Source organism: Teleopsis dalmanni, chromosome 2, assembly GCF_002237135.1.
Source record: "Teleopsis dalmanni isolate 2A chromosome 2, ASM223713v2, whole genome shotgun sequence".
NCBI lineage: Eukaryota > Metazoa > Arthropoda > Insecta > Diptera > Diopsidae > Teleopsis > Teleopsis dalmanni.
In genome coordinates, this window is record NC_051847.1 from 47493871 (window position 1) to 47516754 (window position 22884).

Genomic DNA, 22884 nt, shown 5'->3' on the forward strand with positions numbered 1-22884 from the left:
AAAAGAGAAGGTTATCAACAACTGCTTAAAAATGCTAGCCATATACCAGATCTTTCAGATACCCAGAATAAGTTTTTATGAGATTTAGTTCAATTATTTCATTCACATGGCAACTCTCTGCGTTGTATCTGTAACCGGGAATACAGGAAAGATAATGACAATATCCAGATATCCACATCTTTCCCATTGTTCGATATCTTGTTCAGAAATATTTTAGATGTTAACTGGAATGAGATTAAGGAGTTTGGATTAGTTTGACTTTCCAATATTATCCTTGTTCTCTAACGTCTTTGTTGTTCGTATGATATTACGAATATTTATTTTAGTAATCTATGCATCTCAAATAAGTTTAACTTCCATCTGTAAGCCACGGTAGTGATATAAAAGAAAGAGAATTCGAGTATATTCATCCTATTTGACAAAATACCCCTTAGTGTATTAGCATATATTTTTTTTTTGTAGTTATTAAAGCAATACTATTCGGCATTCGGGGTATGATTTATTTACTAGGTATGGAATAGTTTATTACACATTCTTAAGAATATTTTGTATTTAAAAAAACAGTCCTTGGGGTAACAGTATATTTTCCAATCAAAATGGGGAAGTTTGAAACCTTGTTAAATAGTTTGCTTCTAAGTAAGAGTTATGGGTTCAATTTTATTTTAACCAGCAGTACTACATATTAATCTATACTTTTCAAATTTTTTTTTGACCTGCTATTATCCATTGTACAAAGAACATTTAACCCATTTAGAAGAAGATGTTCTAGAGTAGTCGTATATTTTCCGGGAGTTATTCGGAAAATTCGTGGGAGATGGAATGTACGATTTATTGACAAAGTAAGCTTATTTCGCAAGAATTTTCTTTCATTTTAATGAAACATTTCTTGAAATGTTAGGATATCTTCTAGTAAATATAAATACAATATTGTTCAGCGGATGATTCGTATACAGCGAATTTGGTATTAATATGGAATATGGAATATGCAGTAATATGGAATATTTTTTTTTTGAAATAAAACATGAGAATATTTTAAATAAAATCTTATTAAAATATATTAAAATTTTCATCGGTGGAAATGATTAGTATAGGGCGAATTGGCTATTTGCTGATTACCTCACATTATTTGGTATTAATATGGAATTTGCAGTAATATGGAATATTTTTTTTTTGAAATAAAAAATTAGAATATTTTAAATAAAATCTTATTAAAATATATTAAAATTTTCATCGGTGGAATTGATTCGTATAGGGCGAATTGGCTATTTGCTGATTACCTGACATTATTTGGTATTAATATGGAATATGGAGTAATATGGAATATGAAGTAATATGGAATATTTTTTTTTGAAATAAAAAATAAAAATATTATAAACAAAATCTTATTAAAATATAATAAAATTTTTATCGGTGGATGATTCATATACAGCGAATTGGCTATTTACTGATTATCCGACATTATTTGATTTTGGGTATGAAATATTTTTTTTTTAAATAAAAAAAAAATATATTTTAAATAAAATCTTATTAGAATTTTCTACATTTTTTTTATTGTATATTCAACGACTTCATCCCGAAATAATTTTCGCGCAAAAACAATCTGCAATCCTGTCCGATTTATTTAGTGTTCATGACCTTACACAACTAATTTTCTTATCAGTAAATATAATGCGCTTATCACTTGTTGGTGTGAAGTTCTAATAAACGAGAAGAGCACAACATATTCTTACTCTCTCAGTTGTGTGAGGTAAACTGTTATACGGTATCAGTGCGCTGGTACTGTTCCAAAGCCAAAGGACTATGTTTCATTTTCCAATTATTCAATGTTTTCATTCATAAAAATTGTTTAATAAACGCCAAAACGAATCCTGGCGTCGTTCGTGTAGGTTGTGACTGCCAGAAAGATTTTTGCAACTTAAGCTGGAAACAGTTAACGTTTATCCTTTCGTCGGTGTAGTTCGTTAGCGGGAAAAATACATAACGCCTACTTTAGTCACATGAGGAAAAACTTGTTGGCTTTAATCCAACTGAGGCACTAAGTCTTGTATAAAAAATTTACTTAAAACGGTTTAAAAAAAAAAAAAAATTTAAGCCAAAAATTTTGTGGGTGTGAAATATTTACTGTTCCAAAAAATATAAAATAAAATAAATATAAAATAAATATAAAATAAAAATAAAATAAAATAAAATTTGTAGTTTGTTTATGTAAGCAACTCGTTAAGATATAAGTCAAGTATTTGAATAAATTTTTTTTAAATCTCGCTAATATGTAAAAAGCATTCATATGCGGCCAATTTCTTTACATACAATGGAAAGTTTTTCATTGCAACTTTAATGTTTAAATTGCTTCAAAAGATAAAAAAAAATATTTGAAAAATATAAAAAATTGAGTTATAAAAGTTATTTGTGCACTGGAGAGTGGGTTTTTTTTCCAAAGTGCTACCCAACCAAAAACTCTACTGCAAACTTTCGGATTGGATTTGAAAAATTTTGTGCACTTATGTGTGAATATTTGTGAATGTCGGTGCTTCAAGTAATCCTTCGCACAACCATATCCTGTGGGATACAAATGAATTAGCAACTTCAACTAAAATTTATAATCATTGGGAATGCAATGTTTTAAGTGGTAAATAGATATGTGTGCCTCCTTTTTATATATATTATTATTATAAATCGTAGTTTTAATTTTAAACGAAAGTTTGTTTTCCAAAAAAATAAAAAATATTTATATTACGATTTTAGTTTACTTTAATGTGTAACTAAATAAATATTAGTTTAACTGCTTAAAGGTTAAAACTATTTGATTTGAAAATTTTAAAATCTGTTATTTTAACAAAAAATATAAAATTTTAAAGTTTTTGGGTTCGTTCACAAGTTTCTTTTAAATAAAATAAATTAATATTTATTTATTTGAAAATTTCTCAAAGTTTCAACTTTTAGTTTGCAATCTGTAATTTCACTGCAGGACATAATTTTCCTGTGCTGTGATAAAATCATAAATTCCATTAAAAATGTTAGCACAGAAGGTGTGCCTTCGTTCTACTTGGACATGTTTAATTGTACATGTGTCTCGGTGTTAAGAATTTCCGATTTCCGGAATTTTCAGTTTTATAATTAAAAAATAATTTAATAAAAAATAATTAAAAATTCTATATTGCAAATAACAAAGTTGGCACTAATTTCATTTATAACATGACAGCACAACAGACTTTTGATAAAACATTAAATTAAAATGTTTAAAATGTTTGCCTTGTTATTTTGTTTGGTTTCGGATATAAAAAGGATGTTTTCAAAACTTTTACATGACATGAGCTGGCGTTTATATCTTGTAGTAACATTACATGTAACTAACAGTCAATGTGTTAAAATTCATAAGTTTTTAATTAAAAGTAAATGAAGTAAATTTCCACTCAACTAAAGTTATTATTTTTAAATTGTTGGAAAACCAATATTTTTTGAAAATTGTTTAAAAAGTTATTTTAATATTTTAGAAATATTTCTGTTTTATAATAATTTTATCATAACTTACCTTTAATTTTAAATAATATAAATTATTATGCATTTATTTGAAAATTTCTAAAAGTTTCAACGAAAATGTTTATTTATTATACATATTTATACTAATAATGTTAAAAATAATAAAGAAATTGGAAAATAATAATAACAAATATAATTTGATATTAATGTATAAGTTTGTTCCTTAGTAAATAATTTAATTGCATCACTAAAAGGTTGAACCACCCCAATAAATCCTACTTTATTGGGTCCCTTACGAATCTGAATATAATAGTTTTTCATGTGTAATTAATAATTTATTCCCATACTAAGCTATTACTTGTCAATCATTTTAATATATTTTCTTTATATTGTAATCGTTTTTCGAAGAAAATTATCAGTTAAACCCTTATCAAAAATAATGATAAGTATACCAGCTTTTGCAATAGACATTTAAGTTAATATACTTTGAGTCAGGTTTGTGGCAAGATGGAATATTATTTAAATCTCTAAAATAATCACTTTTGAATATTATACATTTCAAATATATTTTATTCATTGTTGTCATAAATTCAATATAATGTGACAACATTATAAATATTATAAATATATTTATTTAAGACATAAATAAATAGTTCCTGTAATAGAACTTGTACACATAATATGCATAAAAGGTATATAAAGTTGGAAAAATCTCGAGATAAATGAGAGTAATTAATCCTTATATTTTCCGAATAGATTTTTGAATTTTGAAAAGGTTTTTAGGAGTCCAGCCAAATGAAATATATGACATTAAGGGAGAAAAGGTTCATTTCAACGACTTTTGTTTAATTTATTTAATTAATTATTTTAACGTATATTCTAACGTAATTATTTTACGTATTTGTGTTTTCAAAGAATTTAGGTCGCAAAAGTATATGTCTGTTTATAAGATAAAATGTTATAAAGTCTAAAATGAACTTTTTAGTAAGTTTATTGAAAACATAAAATTCGTATGTGTTAATATAAAATTTTTTATACTTCTTAATTTTTGAACTTAAAGCAGTCATTGCCAGCAACTCAGATGTCTAGTGAAAAAAAAAATTATACTAAATCAACCTAAAACCGTTAATTAATTTAATTAAAAATTAGATTAGTTTAAATAGATTGAGAATGGAAGTCTCTGGAAGCTCAAATTTAAATATAATGCAGATATGTAGTCAAATATGTTAAATTTGTAAAAGAACTTCGGTTACGTAGAATACAGATATAACATACTTTATTAAGTTAAAAATTACATTAATTCGGTTGGTTATGACAGGCCAAATGTACCTTAATCAGCGATTTTTCGCCGTTTTATTACACATTTCTCGCAATAACCCTTAAGATAGAATTAGGTTAAATTTGCAAAATAACTTCGGTGATGCAGAATAAAGGGATACTTTATTAAGTTAAAAATTATATTAATTTGATGATAGTTGGTTTGTTAGTTGGAATGACAGTCCATCAAATAATTTCCATATACCATAATCAGCGATTTTTAGCCATTCTACATTCTTCGCTAGAACTAAAAGAATGTAGACTAAATCAATCCCGTGGAATTCAGATAACAGGGCTTTCATCCTTCCCAAAGAACAATCCGTCAAGCTATAGAAAAGTACTCTCCTATAACAATGAGTAATGTGGATGAATCTAAATTATATACACATAATAATTAATTCAATTCAAAATAACAATCCGGCTTAAAAAAATATGTAATAGATGTAATAGAGGCGTTAATATCAACTTGAAGAAGTAAATCTTTATTGTTATCATTAATAAATAACAATTCGGAACAATACTTCAGCATTCACTTCAATGAAGTTTGTTTCTATATGTATTTATGTGTATTTTTAATGAAAGTAAAGCTGACCTGATTGTTTACATGAATATAAGGTATAGTACTCCCGGTGCAATGTTCTCTTACTCTTAGTAACTTACTTGGGTCCCAGCTTACTTTGTATGTATGTATGCGAAAATAAACCTACTAAAATATTTAATTTTCGGATTGTATATGAAATTGTTGTGATTTGATTTAACGTTGAACTTGTTAAAAAAATTTTAATAATTTTTTCTCATCTTAAAATTATAAATTAAATTTGAAAAAAATTCCAAAGCTTGCTATATTTAGAATTTAAAATAGAGCAAAAATACTTTCTATAAAAATTTATGTTGAATGAATCACAATAAGTACACTAAAACCATGTTTACATTAGGAGCTTTAGTTATCGACCTTTCGAAAGTCAGTTCACAAAGGATTTACACTATCGTTGGGGGTTTCATTTCAGAAGTTGTTGTTTACGTTATCTTTCCATTTGTTAATGTTTTAAATCTCGTTATAAGTTTTAGTATATATGTTGATTTAGTGAACAAAAACTTATTCATAATGTATTATTTTTAGCACTGTATTCAAGAAGAGATATTATATGAAGTTAACTTTAAATGAAAATCAAACCTTGGATATTTGCATATTTTTTATATTAAAGACCAAGTTTTGGTAACTGTTAGACTTACTACTCCAAAGTTCATTACATTATGAATATGAATAAGTAATTACTTATAGTTTTAAATATTTAGTGCAACTTAAAAAATGTCTTTAAAGTATTTGAGATACCTTATTTTATACATGTAAAACTTTTAGTTCATTTCACTTAAATCAAAAACTTAGTTACAAAATATTAAAAAAGATACAATAATGCTCACGGGCTGTTTTAAAACTAGACTGAAAACTTAAAACACATTAATTTTCAACTAACGGAAGTAGAAGTTAATCGAAAGCCCTAATTGAATTATGCAGTATTGCTCGAGGCATAACCTTAAATCATCTATAGGGAAAGGTAGTAATTGGGTGCTAGGATACATGTTTATATGTCATGTTTTTATGGCATTGATGAGATGACTAGTTTTTAATTTTGATGGTGATTATTCATATAGTTTGTTCTGCATGTAACATAATAAGAAAATGCATTTAAGGGAACTCATAATAAATGTGATTGAGTTCTTTCGATTAGTGAGTTGTGAATATTAACATTGTATTCCAATTTGAAGAGCAAATCAGTGTTGTAATCGGATTTGACGAAATAGAGTTTAATGAAGTACTTATAAATTAAATTAGTTTTAAGTGTCTGTTTTGACGAAAGAAAGTAAATGCTTAATATAAACTATAATTGTGCGGCATATTCAATTTCACCGGTAATGATAATTGATGTCTCATGAACAACTGAGATTATTGAGATTTTTAAAATTGAGATTATTAGTTACTTTAAATTATTCATTAATCATTCCTATTTCTCTCACTTATAAAACCTTTCAATTCCCATATAGGAAAAATTCTTCAATTCATTTTTTTACAGAGAACTTGCCAGAAAGTCAAAAAACTATATATTTTTTGTTAATATAACATGGAGTTTTCAAAAGTTTGGACTTTATATAATCCTCACTACAGCTTTGGGACTATTTTGATATTTGATTTTTTAACGCATAAATTTAATTATTATTATAAATTATTATTATAGATTGTTATAGATTATATTATGTTATAGATTATTATCAGGGAATATAGAATAGAATACAATTGAACTTTTTAACAATTGATTGTAATTGCTCATAATTGATAATATATATTATTGACATGACAATATATATTAATTATATCTTAACCAAAAAATCCACTTCATTGCTTATAGTATCGATCATCGAATTTTCCCAAAATTATTTACGAAGTTATTATAGTTTTTGGCAACATTCATAAATGTTTGAGGCGTGACATTTTTTATTTTCTATCTGAAAGTGCCATAAAAATTTTATATAATTTTTATGCCCACATATCAAAATCTTTACTATTTAAAAACGCAATCATTTTTACTGCCCCATTGGGCAATATAATTTCGAATATCTGAAATTGCCTGCGTGTCTTTTGCAAATAATTTCAAATAACTGACAAGCACGTTTTTGATTAATCAAAACTAAACTGAATTCTTGGTTTTTCTATTTGATTGATTGAATGCGGTTCGAGTTTAACAGGATATTTCATAAACAAAATATCCGAAACTGTTGTTAACTGTCAGATGGAATGTCAAAAGGATTTGCTTCTTCGTTGTTTCAGAAACATTAAAATGCTTTAGGGATTTTTAAGTTTCAACCAACAATGAATTATTAGTTAAATATCTTAAAAAAATTTTAAATAAAATTAATATTTATAGAATGAGAAAAAATGTAATAGATATATTTTTAAGATGGCTTTAAATATTTAATTTTATATATTTTATTTTAAAATAATTTGGCAAAAATATAAAAGAAAATATTTTACGCAACACACATTTTGTAATATTCGCAGTGATATATTTTTCTCTTTAACTTTAGCTAATCTATTAGGATTTGTATTTTTGGGTTCACATATGAATCAATAGTTTCAATATTTTTAACTATAAAATACCCATAAAATTGTAATAAATTTTTTATTGTTTTTTAAAACTATTCAATATTTGAAGACCTCTCGCCTTATTGAGGGCTATAGTTTAACACTATAAATGAATATTTAATGTATGTTCGTATTCATCACCTTTTATGTTATATGGAGTATTATGGAATATAAATTGAAAGGTGAAATCATTGAAATTTTACATCAAAGACATTTTTATATACTTTTGTAGATATTTTTTAAAGAAATTTATGCATATTTATTAAGTGTTTTAATACTATTCAATATTTAAAGCTCTCTCGCCTTTTTGACGTCGAGAATATTATTTAATTTTTAATGAATATTTTATGAGTCTTTACATTTGTCACCTTTTATGTTAAAATGGATAATATATAAAAGCATTTAAAAGGTAAAGTAACTCAAATAAATCTGCAATCTAAAATAATTTTATGTATTATAAGAAAACATATTATTGAGACAATTACTAAGTGTAAGTCTACAGTAGACAAACATTTAGACAAACATTGAGACAATTATTAAGTGTAAGTCTACAGTAGACAAACATTTGCTGTATGTGTTAACAGTTGAGTCCACTGTTCAAATATTACACAGTTCTATTCCAGACACTTGCAATTATATGATGCAAAAACCAAACTAATAGATTGTTATACATCTATTCATAATTAATGCCACAAGCACTAATGTTGAATATATGATGATATCTGAAAAGACTGTAAAAGTCAAGAAATCATTTTATTAATACATAAAAAATTTATACAAAACAGATTTTGAATCGAAATTATTATCTATTTTACTTTAATGTTCGTCTCGTTAATAGGATATAAAAATCCTTTGATTTTTTGAAAAAAATTTAAATAATATCGTACATAAATACGAATTTCATTTTATTTGTTCCACTAAATATTAGAGATAACTTTTTATGTTTGAAACCCCATTTATCTTTAAAACAAAACTAACATAATGTCATGATAAATTTTCAAAAAGTCTGACTTTTGATCATAAGACTGTGCTAATAGTCCTTTAACGTTTTAATATTTAAAAGTCGCTTAATCCAGAAATAATTTTATTGAAATGAGATGAACCCATTGTGGTGTTCACACATAGACTAAAGATCAGTATATGACCAACGTCGATAGGCAATGACTCCCTAATTAAGTAAAGATTAATCAAGATAAACCTTTCGGTTCTATGAAATTGGCAGAGTCCCTAATTTTGCAGAATGACAGCGTACTCAGATCGGTAAGAAAAGAGACCCCAAAAATTTTAGATATTCTCTTTACTAAAGGTGGGCACTGTTACATAAGATGGAGCACAGTTACTTTCTTATTCTCTGAACCACAACCTCGACAAAATTCATTATAGTTTTCACACTGCTTTATATACATTATAACATATATGTTATATTTTATTGTTTCCTATTGATTGTTGATTTAAGTGTATTAGAAAAGATAAATAAAAAAATTTTTTTTAATGCAAAAAGAGATTTAAATTAAATTGAGAGACCATTTGCAAATAAATTGAGATTCATATAAGGCAAATAACCAAAATTTATATTTGATCAATGAATTGATTCTAAGCATAAGTCTCATATAATGATAATGCGGCAACAAACTAATTAATTATTTCACCTAGAGCCCAGTTTCAAACCTCTTTAGAATTTGTTGGTATAAAAAAAGTAGTGAAAAGTAGTCTCCCAAAATTCTAGCAGAGAATCTAGCAGAGTTAGCTGAAGACAGCAATATTGAAGAAGTAGATGGAAGTATCCAATGAATATAATACGTTGAAGTTGATGAGTTCAATGAATAGAAATTTTTATTGTTTTTTTTTTAAATCTTAAAAATAAGTATGTTTACGAGTTAGATGAAAAACAAATTAAAATTGAGTAGGAAATATATTATTTAAACAGAAGATATAAAAATTTTAAATAAATTATATACAATATATTTACTTTATCCCAACATTTTCGTAATTAACTTCATATAAATTGACTCGATGACTTTAAACATTTCTGCATCATTTATGGTTCTTGATAAAATACTGTATTTAATAGTCCTTTAATCTTCATTAGTACTTAAATAAACTTTAATTAATTTTCAAAATATCCATTTCCTAACTTTTGCTTTTAACCCCACATAACTTTTGCTAAATCCTTTCAACAATTCATAACTCACTTACCAGTGATAATTACTTATCAAATTTCAATACTCAGTGGGTATAAATTTACATTAGGATAGCAACTAGTTTCAGCTTAAACTATATGGATTCTCTAATTAAATTTATAAGTTAACTTTAAAAGTTAACTAAATTATTGTGAAAATGTATCAAGGTCAGTCCGACTTGAACACAAAATTAATGTCCTGGGAAGGCTATGAAGTGTGCAGCAGTCGTACCATTCTTAACTTAAATGAGTCCTTAGAGACCTTTGGCTATTAATATTTCGATTTTAATATGCGGGTTAAGTGTCGGGTGGATGGATGGGCGTGTAACATTTTCGGAATGAGTTCAACAAATTATGCTCTGTGCAATTAAGTATTAACCGGATAAATATAAATATATAGATATAAGTTAAGTAAATGCTCATTTCCTTAACATTGTGCATACATCTTTGCGGCTTATTGTATACTCCTCGGGATTTTTGCTTACACAAAACTTTTTCCAACTTTCTTAATGAAAGAAACTTTGAAAATCTACAAGCCGCCAGAAACACTTGTACATGAAAAGTTGCTCTTTATTTATTTTGATTTTTCTCCTTTTTTATTTCTTGCACTTTTATTGTATTAATTTTTTCCCCTTTGTATTGTATTTTCCAATCCGGAAATCAGCCAGGAAAATGAGAGGAAAGTGGAAGGAAGAGTTTTTGTATGTGACATGCACTCAACAACTTTTGTAAATTTTCTTAAACTTCTACTTAAAATTTATATGCTGTCATTTCATTTTTTTATTTAAATTTTCTGTTTCTTTTTTCATTAATAATAATCGTAATAAAGAAAAATGTTCAACTTTAATTCCAAAAAAGACTGCAACTCTTGAAGTGAAGTTTATTTATCTTCATTTAAATGTGGAATTTTATTCTCTTAATTAATTTACTCAATTTGTATAAATTTAAATTGTCTTCTCGACTGAGTTAAAATAGCATAAACGTTAATGGTAATGAGAGGAAAATATTCGAGTAACGAGGATATATTGTGGCATTTAAAGAGATTACTGTGTATCCTGTGTATTTTGTTGTGTTGCTTACTTCTGTCACTAAAGAATATATCATTTCATTTGAGGCTTATATTTCAATGATGATAATCGTTGAGATATAACAGTATTATAATTGAAAAAAATGAAAACATATACATAAACATTAGCGCAAAATACTATGGAATAGTATCGTTGTTCATTTCAATTCCTGATGCCTTGCAGTTATTTAATAATAATATAAAAAATTTTCTTTATAATTTATATAAAGAGGTTTTCGAACAGAAGTGAAACAACAACAAAAATTTATTTTTTAATTATTTTAATTAATTGAATTTTTGGCTGACCATACAGCTGTTTCGAGTATTGCTAAATATCCTTCATCAGTGGTCTTGGAAATAATTCTTATATTTAATTATTCGTAAATAATTATTTTTGAGACTGCAAGTACCAGGAATCGAACTCGGGTCCTGCCAAATATGAAGCTCAGAATCAGTGCACCTTAACTAACTGACTTGACTTATAATTTATATAATTTATAATATAATTATTTATAATTTCATGTAATTTTTATTTCATTTTATAAATCTTTTAATTTAACTAGGTTAGGTAAGCGGAGAGACAAATACAATAACAGTAAAATACTCTAAAATGATGGTGGTTTTCATAATTATGACATCACACGTACATCTGAGCTGTTACCAGTTCATGTCTTTTACACACTTCTACCATTAAGATTTTTAATCTGAGTTCTTGAACTAATTATTTAAATCCGGTTGGATAGATTGCATATGGATCTGTTACATTATCATAAGAGTTCCTTTCTAACGTGACAGATATCAGTTTCATATAGTGCTATAGGGATTTTAAGGAAAGGTTCTCTAAAAATTATAATTCTGTTCTTTACTAGGTAAGATTTAGACAAGCTAGCATAGAGGCATTCCAGTGAAGTCAACTTAAGTTATACCACTTCAGCCCGTTGTTATACCAACGATTAACGTTGTTGGTACGCAAAACAGAAGAATCCCCGAAAGGATTTCAGATTATTTCAGAATCCCCGAAAGGATTATAATTTTATAGTTAGATATTTTATTTTGAATGGACATTTTATGTTTTCATGAAGTGGCAAATATAAGTTTATACTGTGTATACTCTTAACTATATATTATTTTTCTTTTTGACTGTTTATTTACCTGTATTTCTAATTTAGTTTTGAGCCAGTGATTATTTCGAAGTAATTTGCTTTATCTACAGTTCTAATAAGTGTGTTGTTGATTTTCAATAGAGGCTTCTGGTTGATTTACGATTGTTATCTGTAACACACACAGTTTTATCAGTATTTCTTTCTATTTTCCATATTCTATAGATATGCAATTATGTGATTCAAAGTTCAATTATTAAAAAGCAAGCGGATTATGTCAGGATTGCGTCCTCAAAATATGTTGCTATATAAAAATATATATATCAGTCATATAGCAGCAGAGGATAATAAAAATATGAGATGTTCTTGCCACCTATTTTCACCTTTTTGGGAAAGGAACAGTACATCACAAAAGTACAATTTTTTATTCATATGTGAATGTTATGATAAAAAATCATATTGTTTATGGTTGTACCATTAAAAATTGGTTTATCTGATGTTCTGATACTAAGACAACGGATACATGATTGCGTTCCTTAATATCGTTCAGATATGCAAAACAGGATGGATGACTTTAGCTTTAATATATGTTAAACCCATGCTTAATGACCGTAATTGCTTCTCGGTTTTTATTAAAAAATCCAATATCAGTAATTGATATGTTTATGTTTTCCTACTTGTCATTATAACCACTATGTGTTGCTTTCAAGATAACGGAAATCTACTAATCTAATCTGTCTACTAATCTCGATCAAATATGCACAACAGAATAGAATGACTTCAGATGTAATATGAGCTCCTTTTATGTGAATTCCTAATCATTATTATAACTATTATGTCCTGCTTTTGAGACAATGGATATATTGTTATGTCTAAGCCTCACACTATAATAATTGTAAGGTTTCGATTACAGTATGGCTAGAGAAGAATCGGAAGGATAATATAAGTTTCTTATAAATGCCTTTCTAATACGATAGCAGCAGTGACTTTAGGTGTTATAATTTTGGTTTGATACGCATTAGCAATCCTCAGTATGCTATCCTAAGTATGTTCGTTTCTGCGTAAATTTCAAACCCAACTTTAATTCGGCGCCATCTATGACAATGTTATGTTAACAATAAAGATCCGGAGAGGTACGTTGATACACTTCTCATTAGAATATAGAGTATTTTTACATTAAAACTGGTTGATTTATTTGATTATTAATTTCTTATAGATTATTTTAACTTTTCTTAAAAATACAAGAGTGTCATGCATAAACCTTAAATTCATACTAAATTTATTTAAGCTAAATTAAATAAAAACTTTACTTTGATTGAAAAAAGCTTTAATGTTTCGGTAAACTTATTTAAATAAGTAAATAACAGTATATTCGCATTTTGTTTTCCCAATTATATTATTTTAAGAAAAATTCCAAAAGAATATATTGCAATTTTTGAAATGTAACAAAGAAATAAAATAAAGTTCTTCCATTTAGAATAAAATTGAACTGCAAGGATGTATCATTTCCAAAATATTAAATTTGAAGAATTCAAATACAAACATTAGTGTTTTGCATTTTTAATTAAATTTTATTTTGACTTAATTTGAAAGTCAAATTGATTTATTGGTTAAAAATTGCCGGCAGTCCTAAACGAGCAAATGAAAAAATCATTGTTTTTCATTTGAAATTCTAACAAGAAATTGCAGGATTAAAGGATGCTGCACTGCAGTTTCTGACAGACATGTGTGCTAAATTTGAACCTCCGTTATTCTATAAAAATTGCAATGGAAATAGTATAGTTCAATTGTTTTCATTTCTTCAAATAAAATATATGAAATGACTGTGAAGTGAAAATGTTTTATTAAAAAATGGAATGTACTAGCACTCATATGTATATTTATATTGCTTTTTATTTTTAACAAAAATAACAAAAATATCTCTTGAAGTAGTTTTAACTTCGATAGATAAATACCATACACTTAACGTATAATATAACTCTAGCAGATTTATTTTAAATTATAATATTAAATTTTATTTTTTGTATTATTAAGAAAAAAATATAAAATAAAGTCTTCTCTTATAAAGAAGAAACATCAGATTTGACTTTTAATTTAAAACGATTACTTGCTCAGTAATATATTTTATATTGAGTATTTTTTTAAGTCGTCTTGTGGATTTTATCGTTAACTTTGTTATCTTAATCATGCAGATCTATATTGCATAAAACATGAACAGAATTGTAACACAAGCACATGAGTTAGAATATGATTGATTACAGGTAGACAAAGAAGAAGGGATAAAGGATGAATGATGGCACGAACATTTCTTAACTAAAACTAGTGAGATCGTGTTCTTCACTGTTTTTACAGACCTGCAGATAGTGTGCCCAATCCAATGATATTTGCGAGAATATATACCCATAAGAGTAGATAATTGATATAACTAATATGATTTGGTCATAATATATTCTCTATATGACGACAATGCAATTTACCCGTGGATCCAAAGATCGATGGAACGGTCGTTTGTGTATGGAATGTTTATACGTGACATGCAACTGTTTAGAAAATAGCTATATACTGATCTTAATTGAGCTTGAACAATTCTTGCTGTATCTTGGGGGATATGTAATTACAAATATTTCTTTTCAATACTCTTTAAAGAATTTCTATTGAATTAACTCATTATTGACTTTTCCAACTCATTTAAAATGAATTCAAAGTTTTATCAATCCATTAGTACATGTACTTAAATTAAGACTTCAGTTATCACATAGCCTTTGGAGTTGTGATGATCTTTGCTGATTACAGAACAGAAGGCATTGGTATTTATATCCTTAATAAATGAATTAGTAAGGAATTGAAATGGATTTGTTAAATAATTTTAATAATTTTAATCATAAGATTAATGTTCATGGATATGTGAATTGACTATGCCAAAACTATTAACTCACCATCATAATTTAAAAGGAAGCAGCCATCTTATCACATGTCAAAATACAAATATTCATGCATAATTTTAATTTAAATTTAAAAATTTCATATAAAATAAATTTTAAAGATTAGTAGAATTCATTACAAAAATAAAAGTTAATATTTCGGTTTAAAATTACACTTAAGTACCACAAATCAGCTCGAGAGAGGTTGTTGTAAATTTTGTAGAAATGGCTGAAGCTCTTCCACCTGATCCTACTACAATATTTATGGAAACAGAACTGGGTCAGTTTTTTAATAATGCTATAAAGGATTACCAATTCGCAAATTTGCTTTTATGTGCTACGCCCTCTCTAGCTGAGGGCTTTTGGCATATATATCTATATGAAAAAACCGATGGATCTATAAAACTATTAGCTGAATTTATGGCTCAGGAAAATCAATATCGTATTTTCCAATACACTCCAGTCTATTACGATATTCATAAAATAGTGCTTCAACATTTTGTTACTAGAACTAAAATCGAAGAATTGGCAATGATCTCTATTGGTTAAGAACCCATAATAACACATACATTTTAGTATTTAAGGTAATTTAATTTCATATTAATATTAATAATTATATATTAATTATTTTATTTTTAAAGTATTTGTTTTAGGGACTTGACACTATTTAAACAGCTTGATGCCTTTTGGATCTAGTAATTATACCAATCATTGATGTGGGGATGATTTGAGTTAGCTTATTCAATTTTGTTATGGCCTCATTTGTTTTGGAAGTTAGCTGAGATCGAAATTAAATTTTAATGTTTTATTAATAAAAAGTTTTACTTCATTTACTTTAAAGAAATTTACTTCATAGTGTAAATTAAAATTTAAGTTAGATTTTTATTCAATTCATATTCATTGAGTCTATTTTAATTTTCAAAAATTGAAACTCTGTGGTAATAGCATAGAACCTTTACATTTTCACATTTTATAACAAAAAACTTTTTAGTTTTTTTCATGATATACTGTTAGAAAATTTATTATATATTAGTTTATTCTTAATTAGACTTGGTTAGACATTATGGTTCTATAAATAGAAATTTAATGTTATTTATGTACTTACTATTCATAGAAAAATTCGTTAAATTCAGTGGACACTTCTCCGTAATTTGTTTTGATAGAGACAAGGAACTTTGATATCTTTACCTTCGTTTACTCTGTAAGGCCAATGTAGAAAGAATATTGAAAAGCAACTTTGGTCAAAGATATAAATATTGATTTCTTCTTTTTATTATATGAAATACTGCATAGTAAGCTTGTTTAAATGCACAAATGTTGCATTATCTAATCTTAGAGCAGAGCAACTGTACGGGGCGATATGCAGATCATAGTTCAGTCATCGAATAATCAGCGAAGCTTGTGAGGTGTACAAAAATTAGTCAAGGAGAAGAGAGGGACTCTGCATAAACCCCCAGCAAAGAAAGACTAAAAGTACCCAGTGCACTAACTCGGAAAAATCTTAACATAAGATATAATAACCTCGAAATGAAATACCATGATCTCAAAAAGGTCATTGATAATTTGTTTATCAATGTTTTTTTTGAGTATCTGCCATTCTGTATGTAAAATATGCAAAATTTTGTCTGCTTCATATTAATTATAGATAAATTGGTTGAACTTGAAACTCACACTGAAGAGGTTTTATTAGTTGATTTACAATGTTGATCTCAAAACATGTCATCATGACTTCTAATCAATGCTGGGTAAAAAATATCTGTAGTAGAATGACCAAAGCACCATATAGCCAGTCATTAAAATTTTGTATTAGCTTGCTGTTAAACATTTCTCTCCATATTTCTCTCCATTATTGTTATTGAATCTTAACTCCTTAAATAATGATGGTGGTATAACATTATTTTAGATAATGATGACAGTATAATACTATTAATTTTAATTATTTTCTGATTAAAATATTTACATATGTTCTTAATTAAGGTGCTAACGTTTCTTATTTTGGTAGTATTATTAATTTGTGAAATATTATGAAATGTGACTATTGTTACAAATACCGAAAAGTTAAAGTCAAATGAAGATTAATAGATTTTGTATCTATTAACCCATTTATAAGTATGTATTACTTACCATACATATACTACACAAAAACCTTTGTGTAATTAATTATATCTTAAATATATTTACTTAAAAAGGATTATTTACAGATGAGATCCTTAAACAAATTACTTTTAAAAAGCGTTAGTGTATGAATAATTACTTTGTTTCAATTATAAAGCATACGTAGTTATTGAACTTATTCCCTTATATATGTATACATAATAGTAACTATGGGAACATATTAATTAATTATTCAAAATAAATATATTAAATGTAAATACTAATAAATTTAAATACTTAAACATACAAGAAATGTTGAAATGCTTTTTTTGTATATATCCAAAATTCGCTTTGCTGGAAAGGATACCTATCTTTTTTGAAATAAAAATGATTTAAAAAAAAAAAAATTTTCTACGAAACCAACTCAGATTTTTTCAAAATATTCTTGCAATACAAACTACTCAAGAAAATATTATTGCTGAAGTTGTGCAATAAATTGCAGGATATGGAAAGCACTTCATTTATATTGAGTTGGAAGTTTCATATTTTTGTTTCAATTTTTGTTTATTTTATGTACTCTATGGTATTTTATTATGGTATGCAGTTAAAAATAAATCAATTTAAAATAACTTCTAAAGCAAAAATGATTTCTCTTGTATTTTTAACAAATTTAATCACGAAAATGAATTCTTTCTACTTTACTTGATTTACTTGATTTACTTGAAGTCATATTGCAGTTGAAAAATTTGCAGTAGAACTTATACGAATATTTAAAATTTTACAACGGAAATAGTTCAATTTAAATAAATATATATTATTTAAATATATATTTCAATATAAAAAATTAAAATTTCAATATAAAACATTTAAGCAACAGATATTGTATTTACACATTGATATTATTTTTGTTGAAATGCCGGAGAAAATTTATTAAATACTTTTATGCTATTTTCAGAACGTAAATAATTCTCTATAAAAGTTAAACAAATATATTTTAAATAATTTCTTTAACATCAATTTGTTACTTCTTTCAATTTAAATATCTTTTTTTCAACAAAGCCATGAACTTTAATTGTTTCCAAAATATTTAACATTTTTTTCAGAATATATTTTGTTTTATTTAAAATTTTATTCAAAAAAATGTAGAACTTAATTGGGAGTCTAGAAATATAAACAATAACTACATAATAGTTAAATAATAATAAATATTTATTTTATTTCGAAAGTATAATTTTTTTTAATAAAAATGTGCAACATTGTATAAATTATGTTACTCATACGCACCGTTGAACGTGAATAAAAAAATAAGAAATTTTTAAATTTCATAAACTCAATATTATACCAAAGCTTATTAAAATAGGATGCAAATAAATAACACGTTTTAGTTTAAATTAATTAATCAATTTGGAGTATTTAGGCTTAAGGGCATTTACAACCGATATATTTATAATTAATAATGTTGAAATGAGTTCATATTACTTTACTGCAGGTGTACAGTTGGTATATATGGAAAATAAGTATTCAATTTTCCAAAATTAATTCAATAATTAATCAATATATTTTATATACAGACAAAATATAAGTTAAGCAAATAGCTTGATTTGATTTCTATTTCCTCACGATTCAAGTATACATTTGATTGTTAAAAAAAACCAAGTACGTTGATTGAATTTATTTTACTACTCCATTGATAGAAACAAATCTTATAGATAAATTTCTTTAATACATAGCATTTTATTTAATATTTTTGGCAAGAATTGCATATAAATATTACCGTAGAATGGTACCAAAATTTACTTTTAAAATTGAAACGCAAATCTGCAGAAAAACATTTTAGCCAGTTATAAAAATAAATGATTACAGTAAAGTCACTATATTCTACAATAGTTTTATAGCAAAATTTTTTTATTTTGTTGCAAACTAAAGTAGATAAGACTGCAAAAATTTTGTATAAATAATTAGTAAAAGCTTACATGAAAAAAAATATATATAAAAAATATATAAAATACTAATTTCTAATATCTTTCATTAGATATTTTCAACTATTAGAACTTTGTTTGACTTCTTCCTTATCTGTTTAGATTGTTTTAATAACTTAAAAGTTAATAAACCTCGAGCTATTAACTCCTAAATAATAGTATATATAGACATCAACATGATAGATAATGACAATAAAATAGACTTACAATGATATGCAACTCTAATTATTCAAGAGGCGGTAAATTCTTAGAAATGGCTTGATGAACATCTAATATTTTTAGTAAGATGTTCACTGCAGTAAATGTAGATGTAATTGTTCTAATTACTATTTTAGATACATTGAATATATATATTGTTGATTTTATGGCCTGCTTAATAATAAATTTAATTATTAAAATTTAATAAATTTATTAACAACACATTTCCTACGGAAAATACTTTTTCGACGATAGTTCTTATGGTAAATATAGTATACCCAGAATATAATACAATTTGGAAGACGTGATATATTAATCTATCTATATCTGTCTGTACCGTGAGCGAGTGGTATTCTTTGATGTGCTTCAAAATCATAAAATAGATCACACATCCAAACAAAATATTATCGCCCCACTTAGATACGCTTAAGAGGCGTTAGCTAAATTGAGTTAAAATTAAATTGACTAATATTAGGTCAACAAATTGCCATGTACAGCCCCTTTTGGATTTATAGCAATGCTGGTTAAAAATGTGTTCCATAGAATTATTGTCCTGTTATTGACCACTTATCCGACGTGATGATAACATTGCTAGTCGTCAATTGATAAACATTGTTTGTCATTATCCCTTGGTCTAGGTAAGAAACAATTATTGTTTTTTTTGACAATTTAAAATTTATTGTATTTTCTTGTTTTGTGGAAAGCTTAAATTTTTGATAAAAAAACGGACACTACGTACAACACTTTGTTTGTAATAATGGAGATACTAAACCATCAAATTTCGGTTAATTTTTCAATATTTGTCTTAATTTTGCTAAAACAGAGAACAGCAATGCAGTGCTGTATTGAAACTGTTTTTTTTTGAAGGTTTTTTAGTTATAATTCCAACTGATATTGTTAAAATCGCAGTTCTTTATTAAAACTATATTACCAACTGATGTTACTTAAATCTAAAGACTATGAAAATAATGATTAAATTTATTCCAAAACTATTTAATGATGAAAAATCATTTCTAAATCGTATTTTTATGTACCAAATATTTAATTAAAAGTTTCCATTTATATTTTCACGACTAACCAAACTTCATTCTAAATACTTAAGACTTAAATTTTGGCAATGAAATACTGAAAGGACTTAAAAGACTATAAAAATAAATTTATGAGAAATGATGGTTTAAGAAAACCATTATTTTAAAATTTGTTACACTCTATATAAATAAATCCCAAACAAAATTGTATTATAGAAGAGCGCGGAATTATGATAAATGGCACCTTTCTGGCGTCGCACAGTGTGGCAGAATTGAAATTAAATTATCAAAATTTGGTACTTTCTGAACCAATGAAGATACTAAAACAACTTGTTTTTTTTAAATATAGTTTTTAAGATGGTTCTTTTTTTAAAGTATTACAGCCCAAAGCCTTTAATATTGATTCTAACTCAATATCACAATAGACACGTAGACTTTGGGAATACTACAAATCGTATGCCTGAACATAATGTGTGAAAATTTCATTTCTTTTCAACCAATTTGCTTGAAATTAGTAACAAATAACATATTTGTAAAATAATGGGTGTTATTGTTTTATTAAATATTAGTTTTTTTTTTATTAATATATAGGAGGTTTATAGAAGGTAATAATTTGCTTATTTTTTCAGTGATTTTAGGGAACTAACATAAGTATAAAAAATAGAGTGCGACAAACAATTTATGATTTCTTGTAAACTCTTAATACTTGATTATTAGTAAGAAAAGTTGTTTTTTGAAAAACTTGAATATATTTTGTATGTATAACAGATAATAGTGAAATTGACTAAATTTTTACATTTTTTCATTTATAAAATTTTGCTTTTTATTAAAATTAAAATTTTTTTTACACATTATGAATAACTTAGAGGGTTTTAAATAGCAATGAAAGAACGGGTAAGCACAAAAATTTACTAAATTTATTGAAATGTAGCTGAGCATATAACGCTATTTCGATTATTGCTAAGTTCTCATCAACTGTGATCTTAGAAAATATTCGAATTTTTTAATTAGTTCATAGTCTGTATACAATTTGTTTGGACTGCAAGTGCCATGCTTAAAACTCATTCCTGTCAAATTATGAATAAAATATGAATAACAATATCCTAAACTTTGAAAATAGTGAAGAATTTACAAATTTTACAATTTTACAAAAATTTTATAAAATATTAATAACTCGAGAATAAATAAATAGATCAATCCCATTTTTGGCTCAAAGTTATGTTTTTGTACATATAATGGACTTAAATCACCTAACAGAAATATAAAGGTTTTTAAAAACAATAAACAATTTCTATGAAAATTTATTTTTGTGGGGGAATAATAAAATAATATAATATAATAAAAGTTTTTAAGTCTTAGTAATAGAGTATAAGTATCTAGTATATCAAATTTTATTTATCTATTTATTTATCTATTTAAATTTTTAAAGAATTCAAATTGTCCAAATTTCATTTTTCTATCTATTATAGTTGAACCTATTATATTTATACAGTAAGTATACGAATGAAACAAATTTCATTTTTCTGCTTGTAATAGTTTTTAAGGAAATTCAAAAAGATGTACATATTTGGACCTAATTTTGGAAAAGTTCCGGTATATGTAATAGACTCAAAACCGAATAAAAGAAACCCCATCTCAATAACTCTATTCACAAAAAATTTTATTTCACTTTTTTTAATGATTTTAATTTTGATCATATAATTTTGATTCTGCGACACTGTGCGATGCAAACATACGCCTAAAAGTGGACAATATTTATTTATTTGCTTAGTTTTGATTCTGTAGACAAAACATGGAAACCTAAATCACTTGCAGTACATTTTATACAAATAATTGTAAACATAAGTAGTAGAGTACTACTACAAGATACGATTAACATCAATAATATCAAATGAAAAGCTTAAAATAAATTAAAATAAAAAAGAAAAATATGTGAAGCAGGCAACTAATTAATTTATGTGTGCATGCATGGAAATTATATGCAAAGCGACAACACTCATTTGCACATAAATATGCAAATTTGTGAAATTTTTCCAAATATGTGCAACAGAATTTTAATGCATAAAATGCAAACAAAAAAAAACACTCATATTTAGTTTGTTTATGTGTTTATGTGAATTTACTCAAGTCATACTATGTTAGGTGGGACGTTGTTAAGAGTTTGCAATTATGCAAAGTGGCGCACATTTTTACACTCAATTCATAATAAACTCATACACTTATACACTCATACACATCTATATACACATACACATAAGTAGAGGCAACAACCCATCCAACGTATGTAAACAGGAATAATTTATTGCTACAATAATTTTGCATTTATTTGCGTTAATTTTACTTTATTTCCTGGCACAAATACATGAGTGTATTTTTTTTTCTTCGT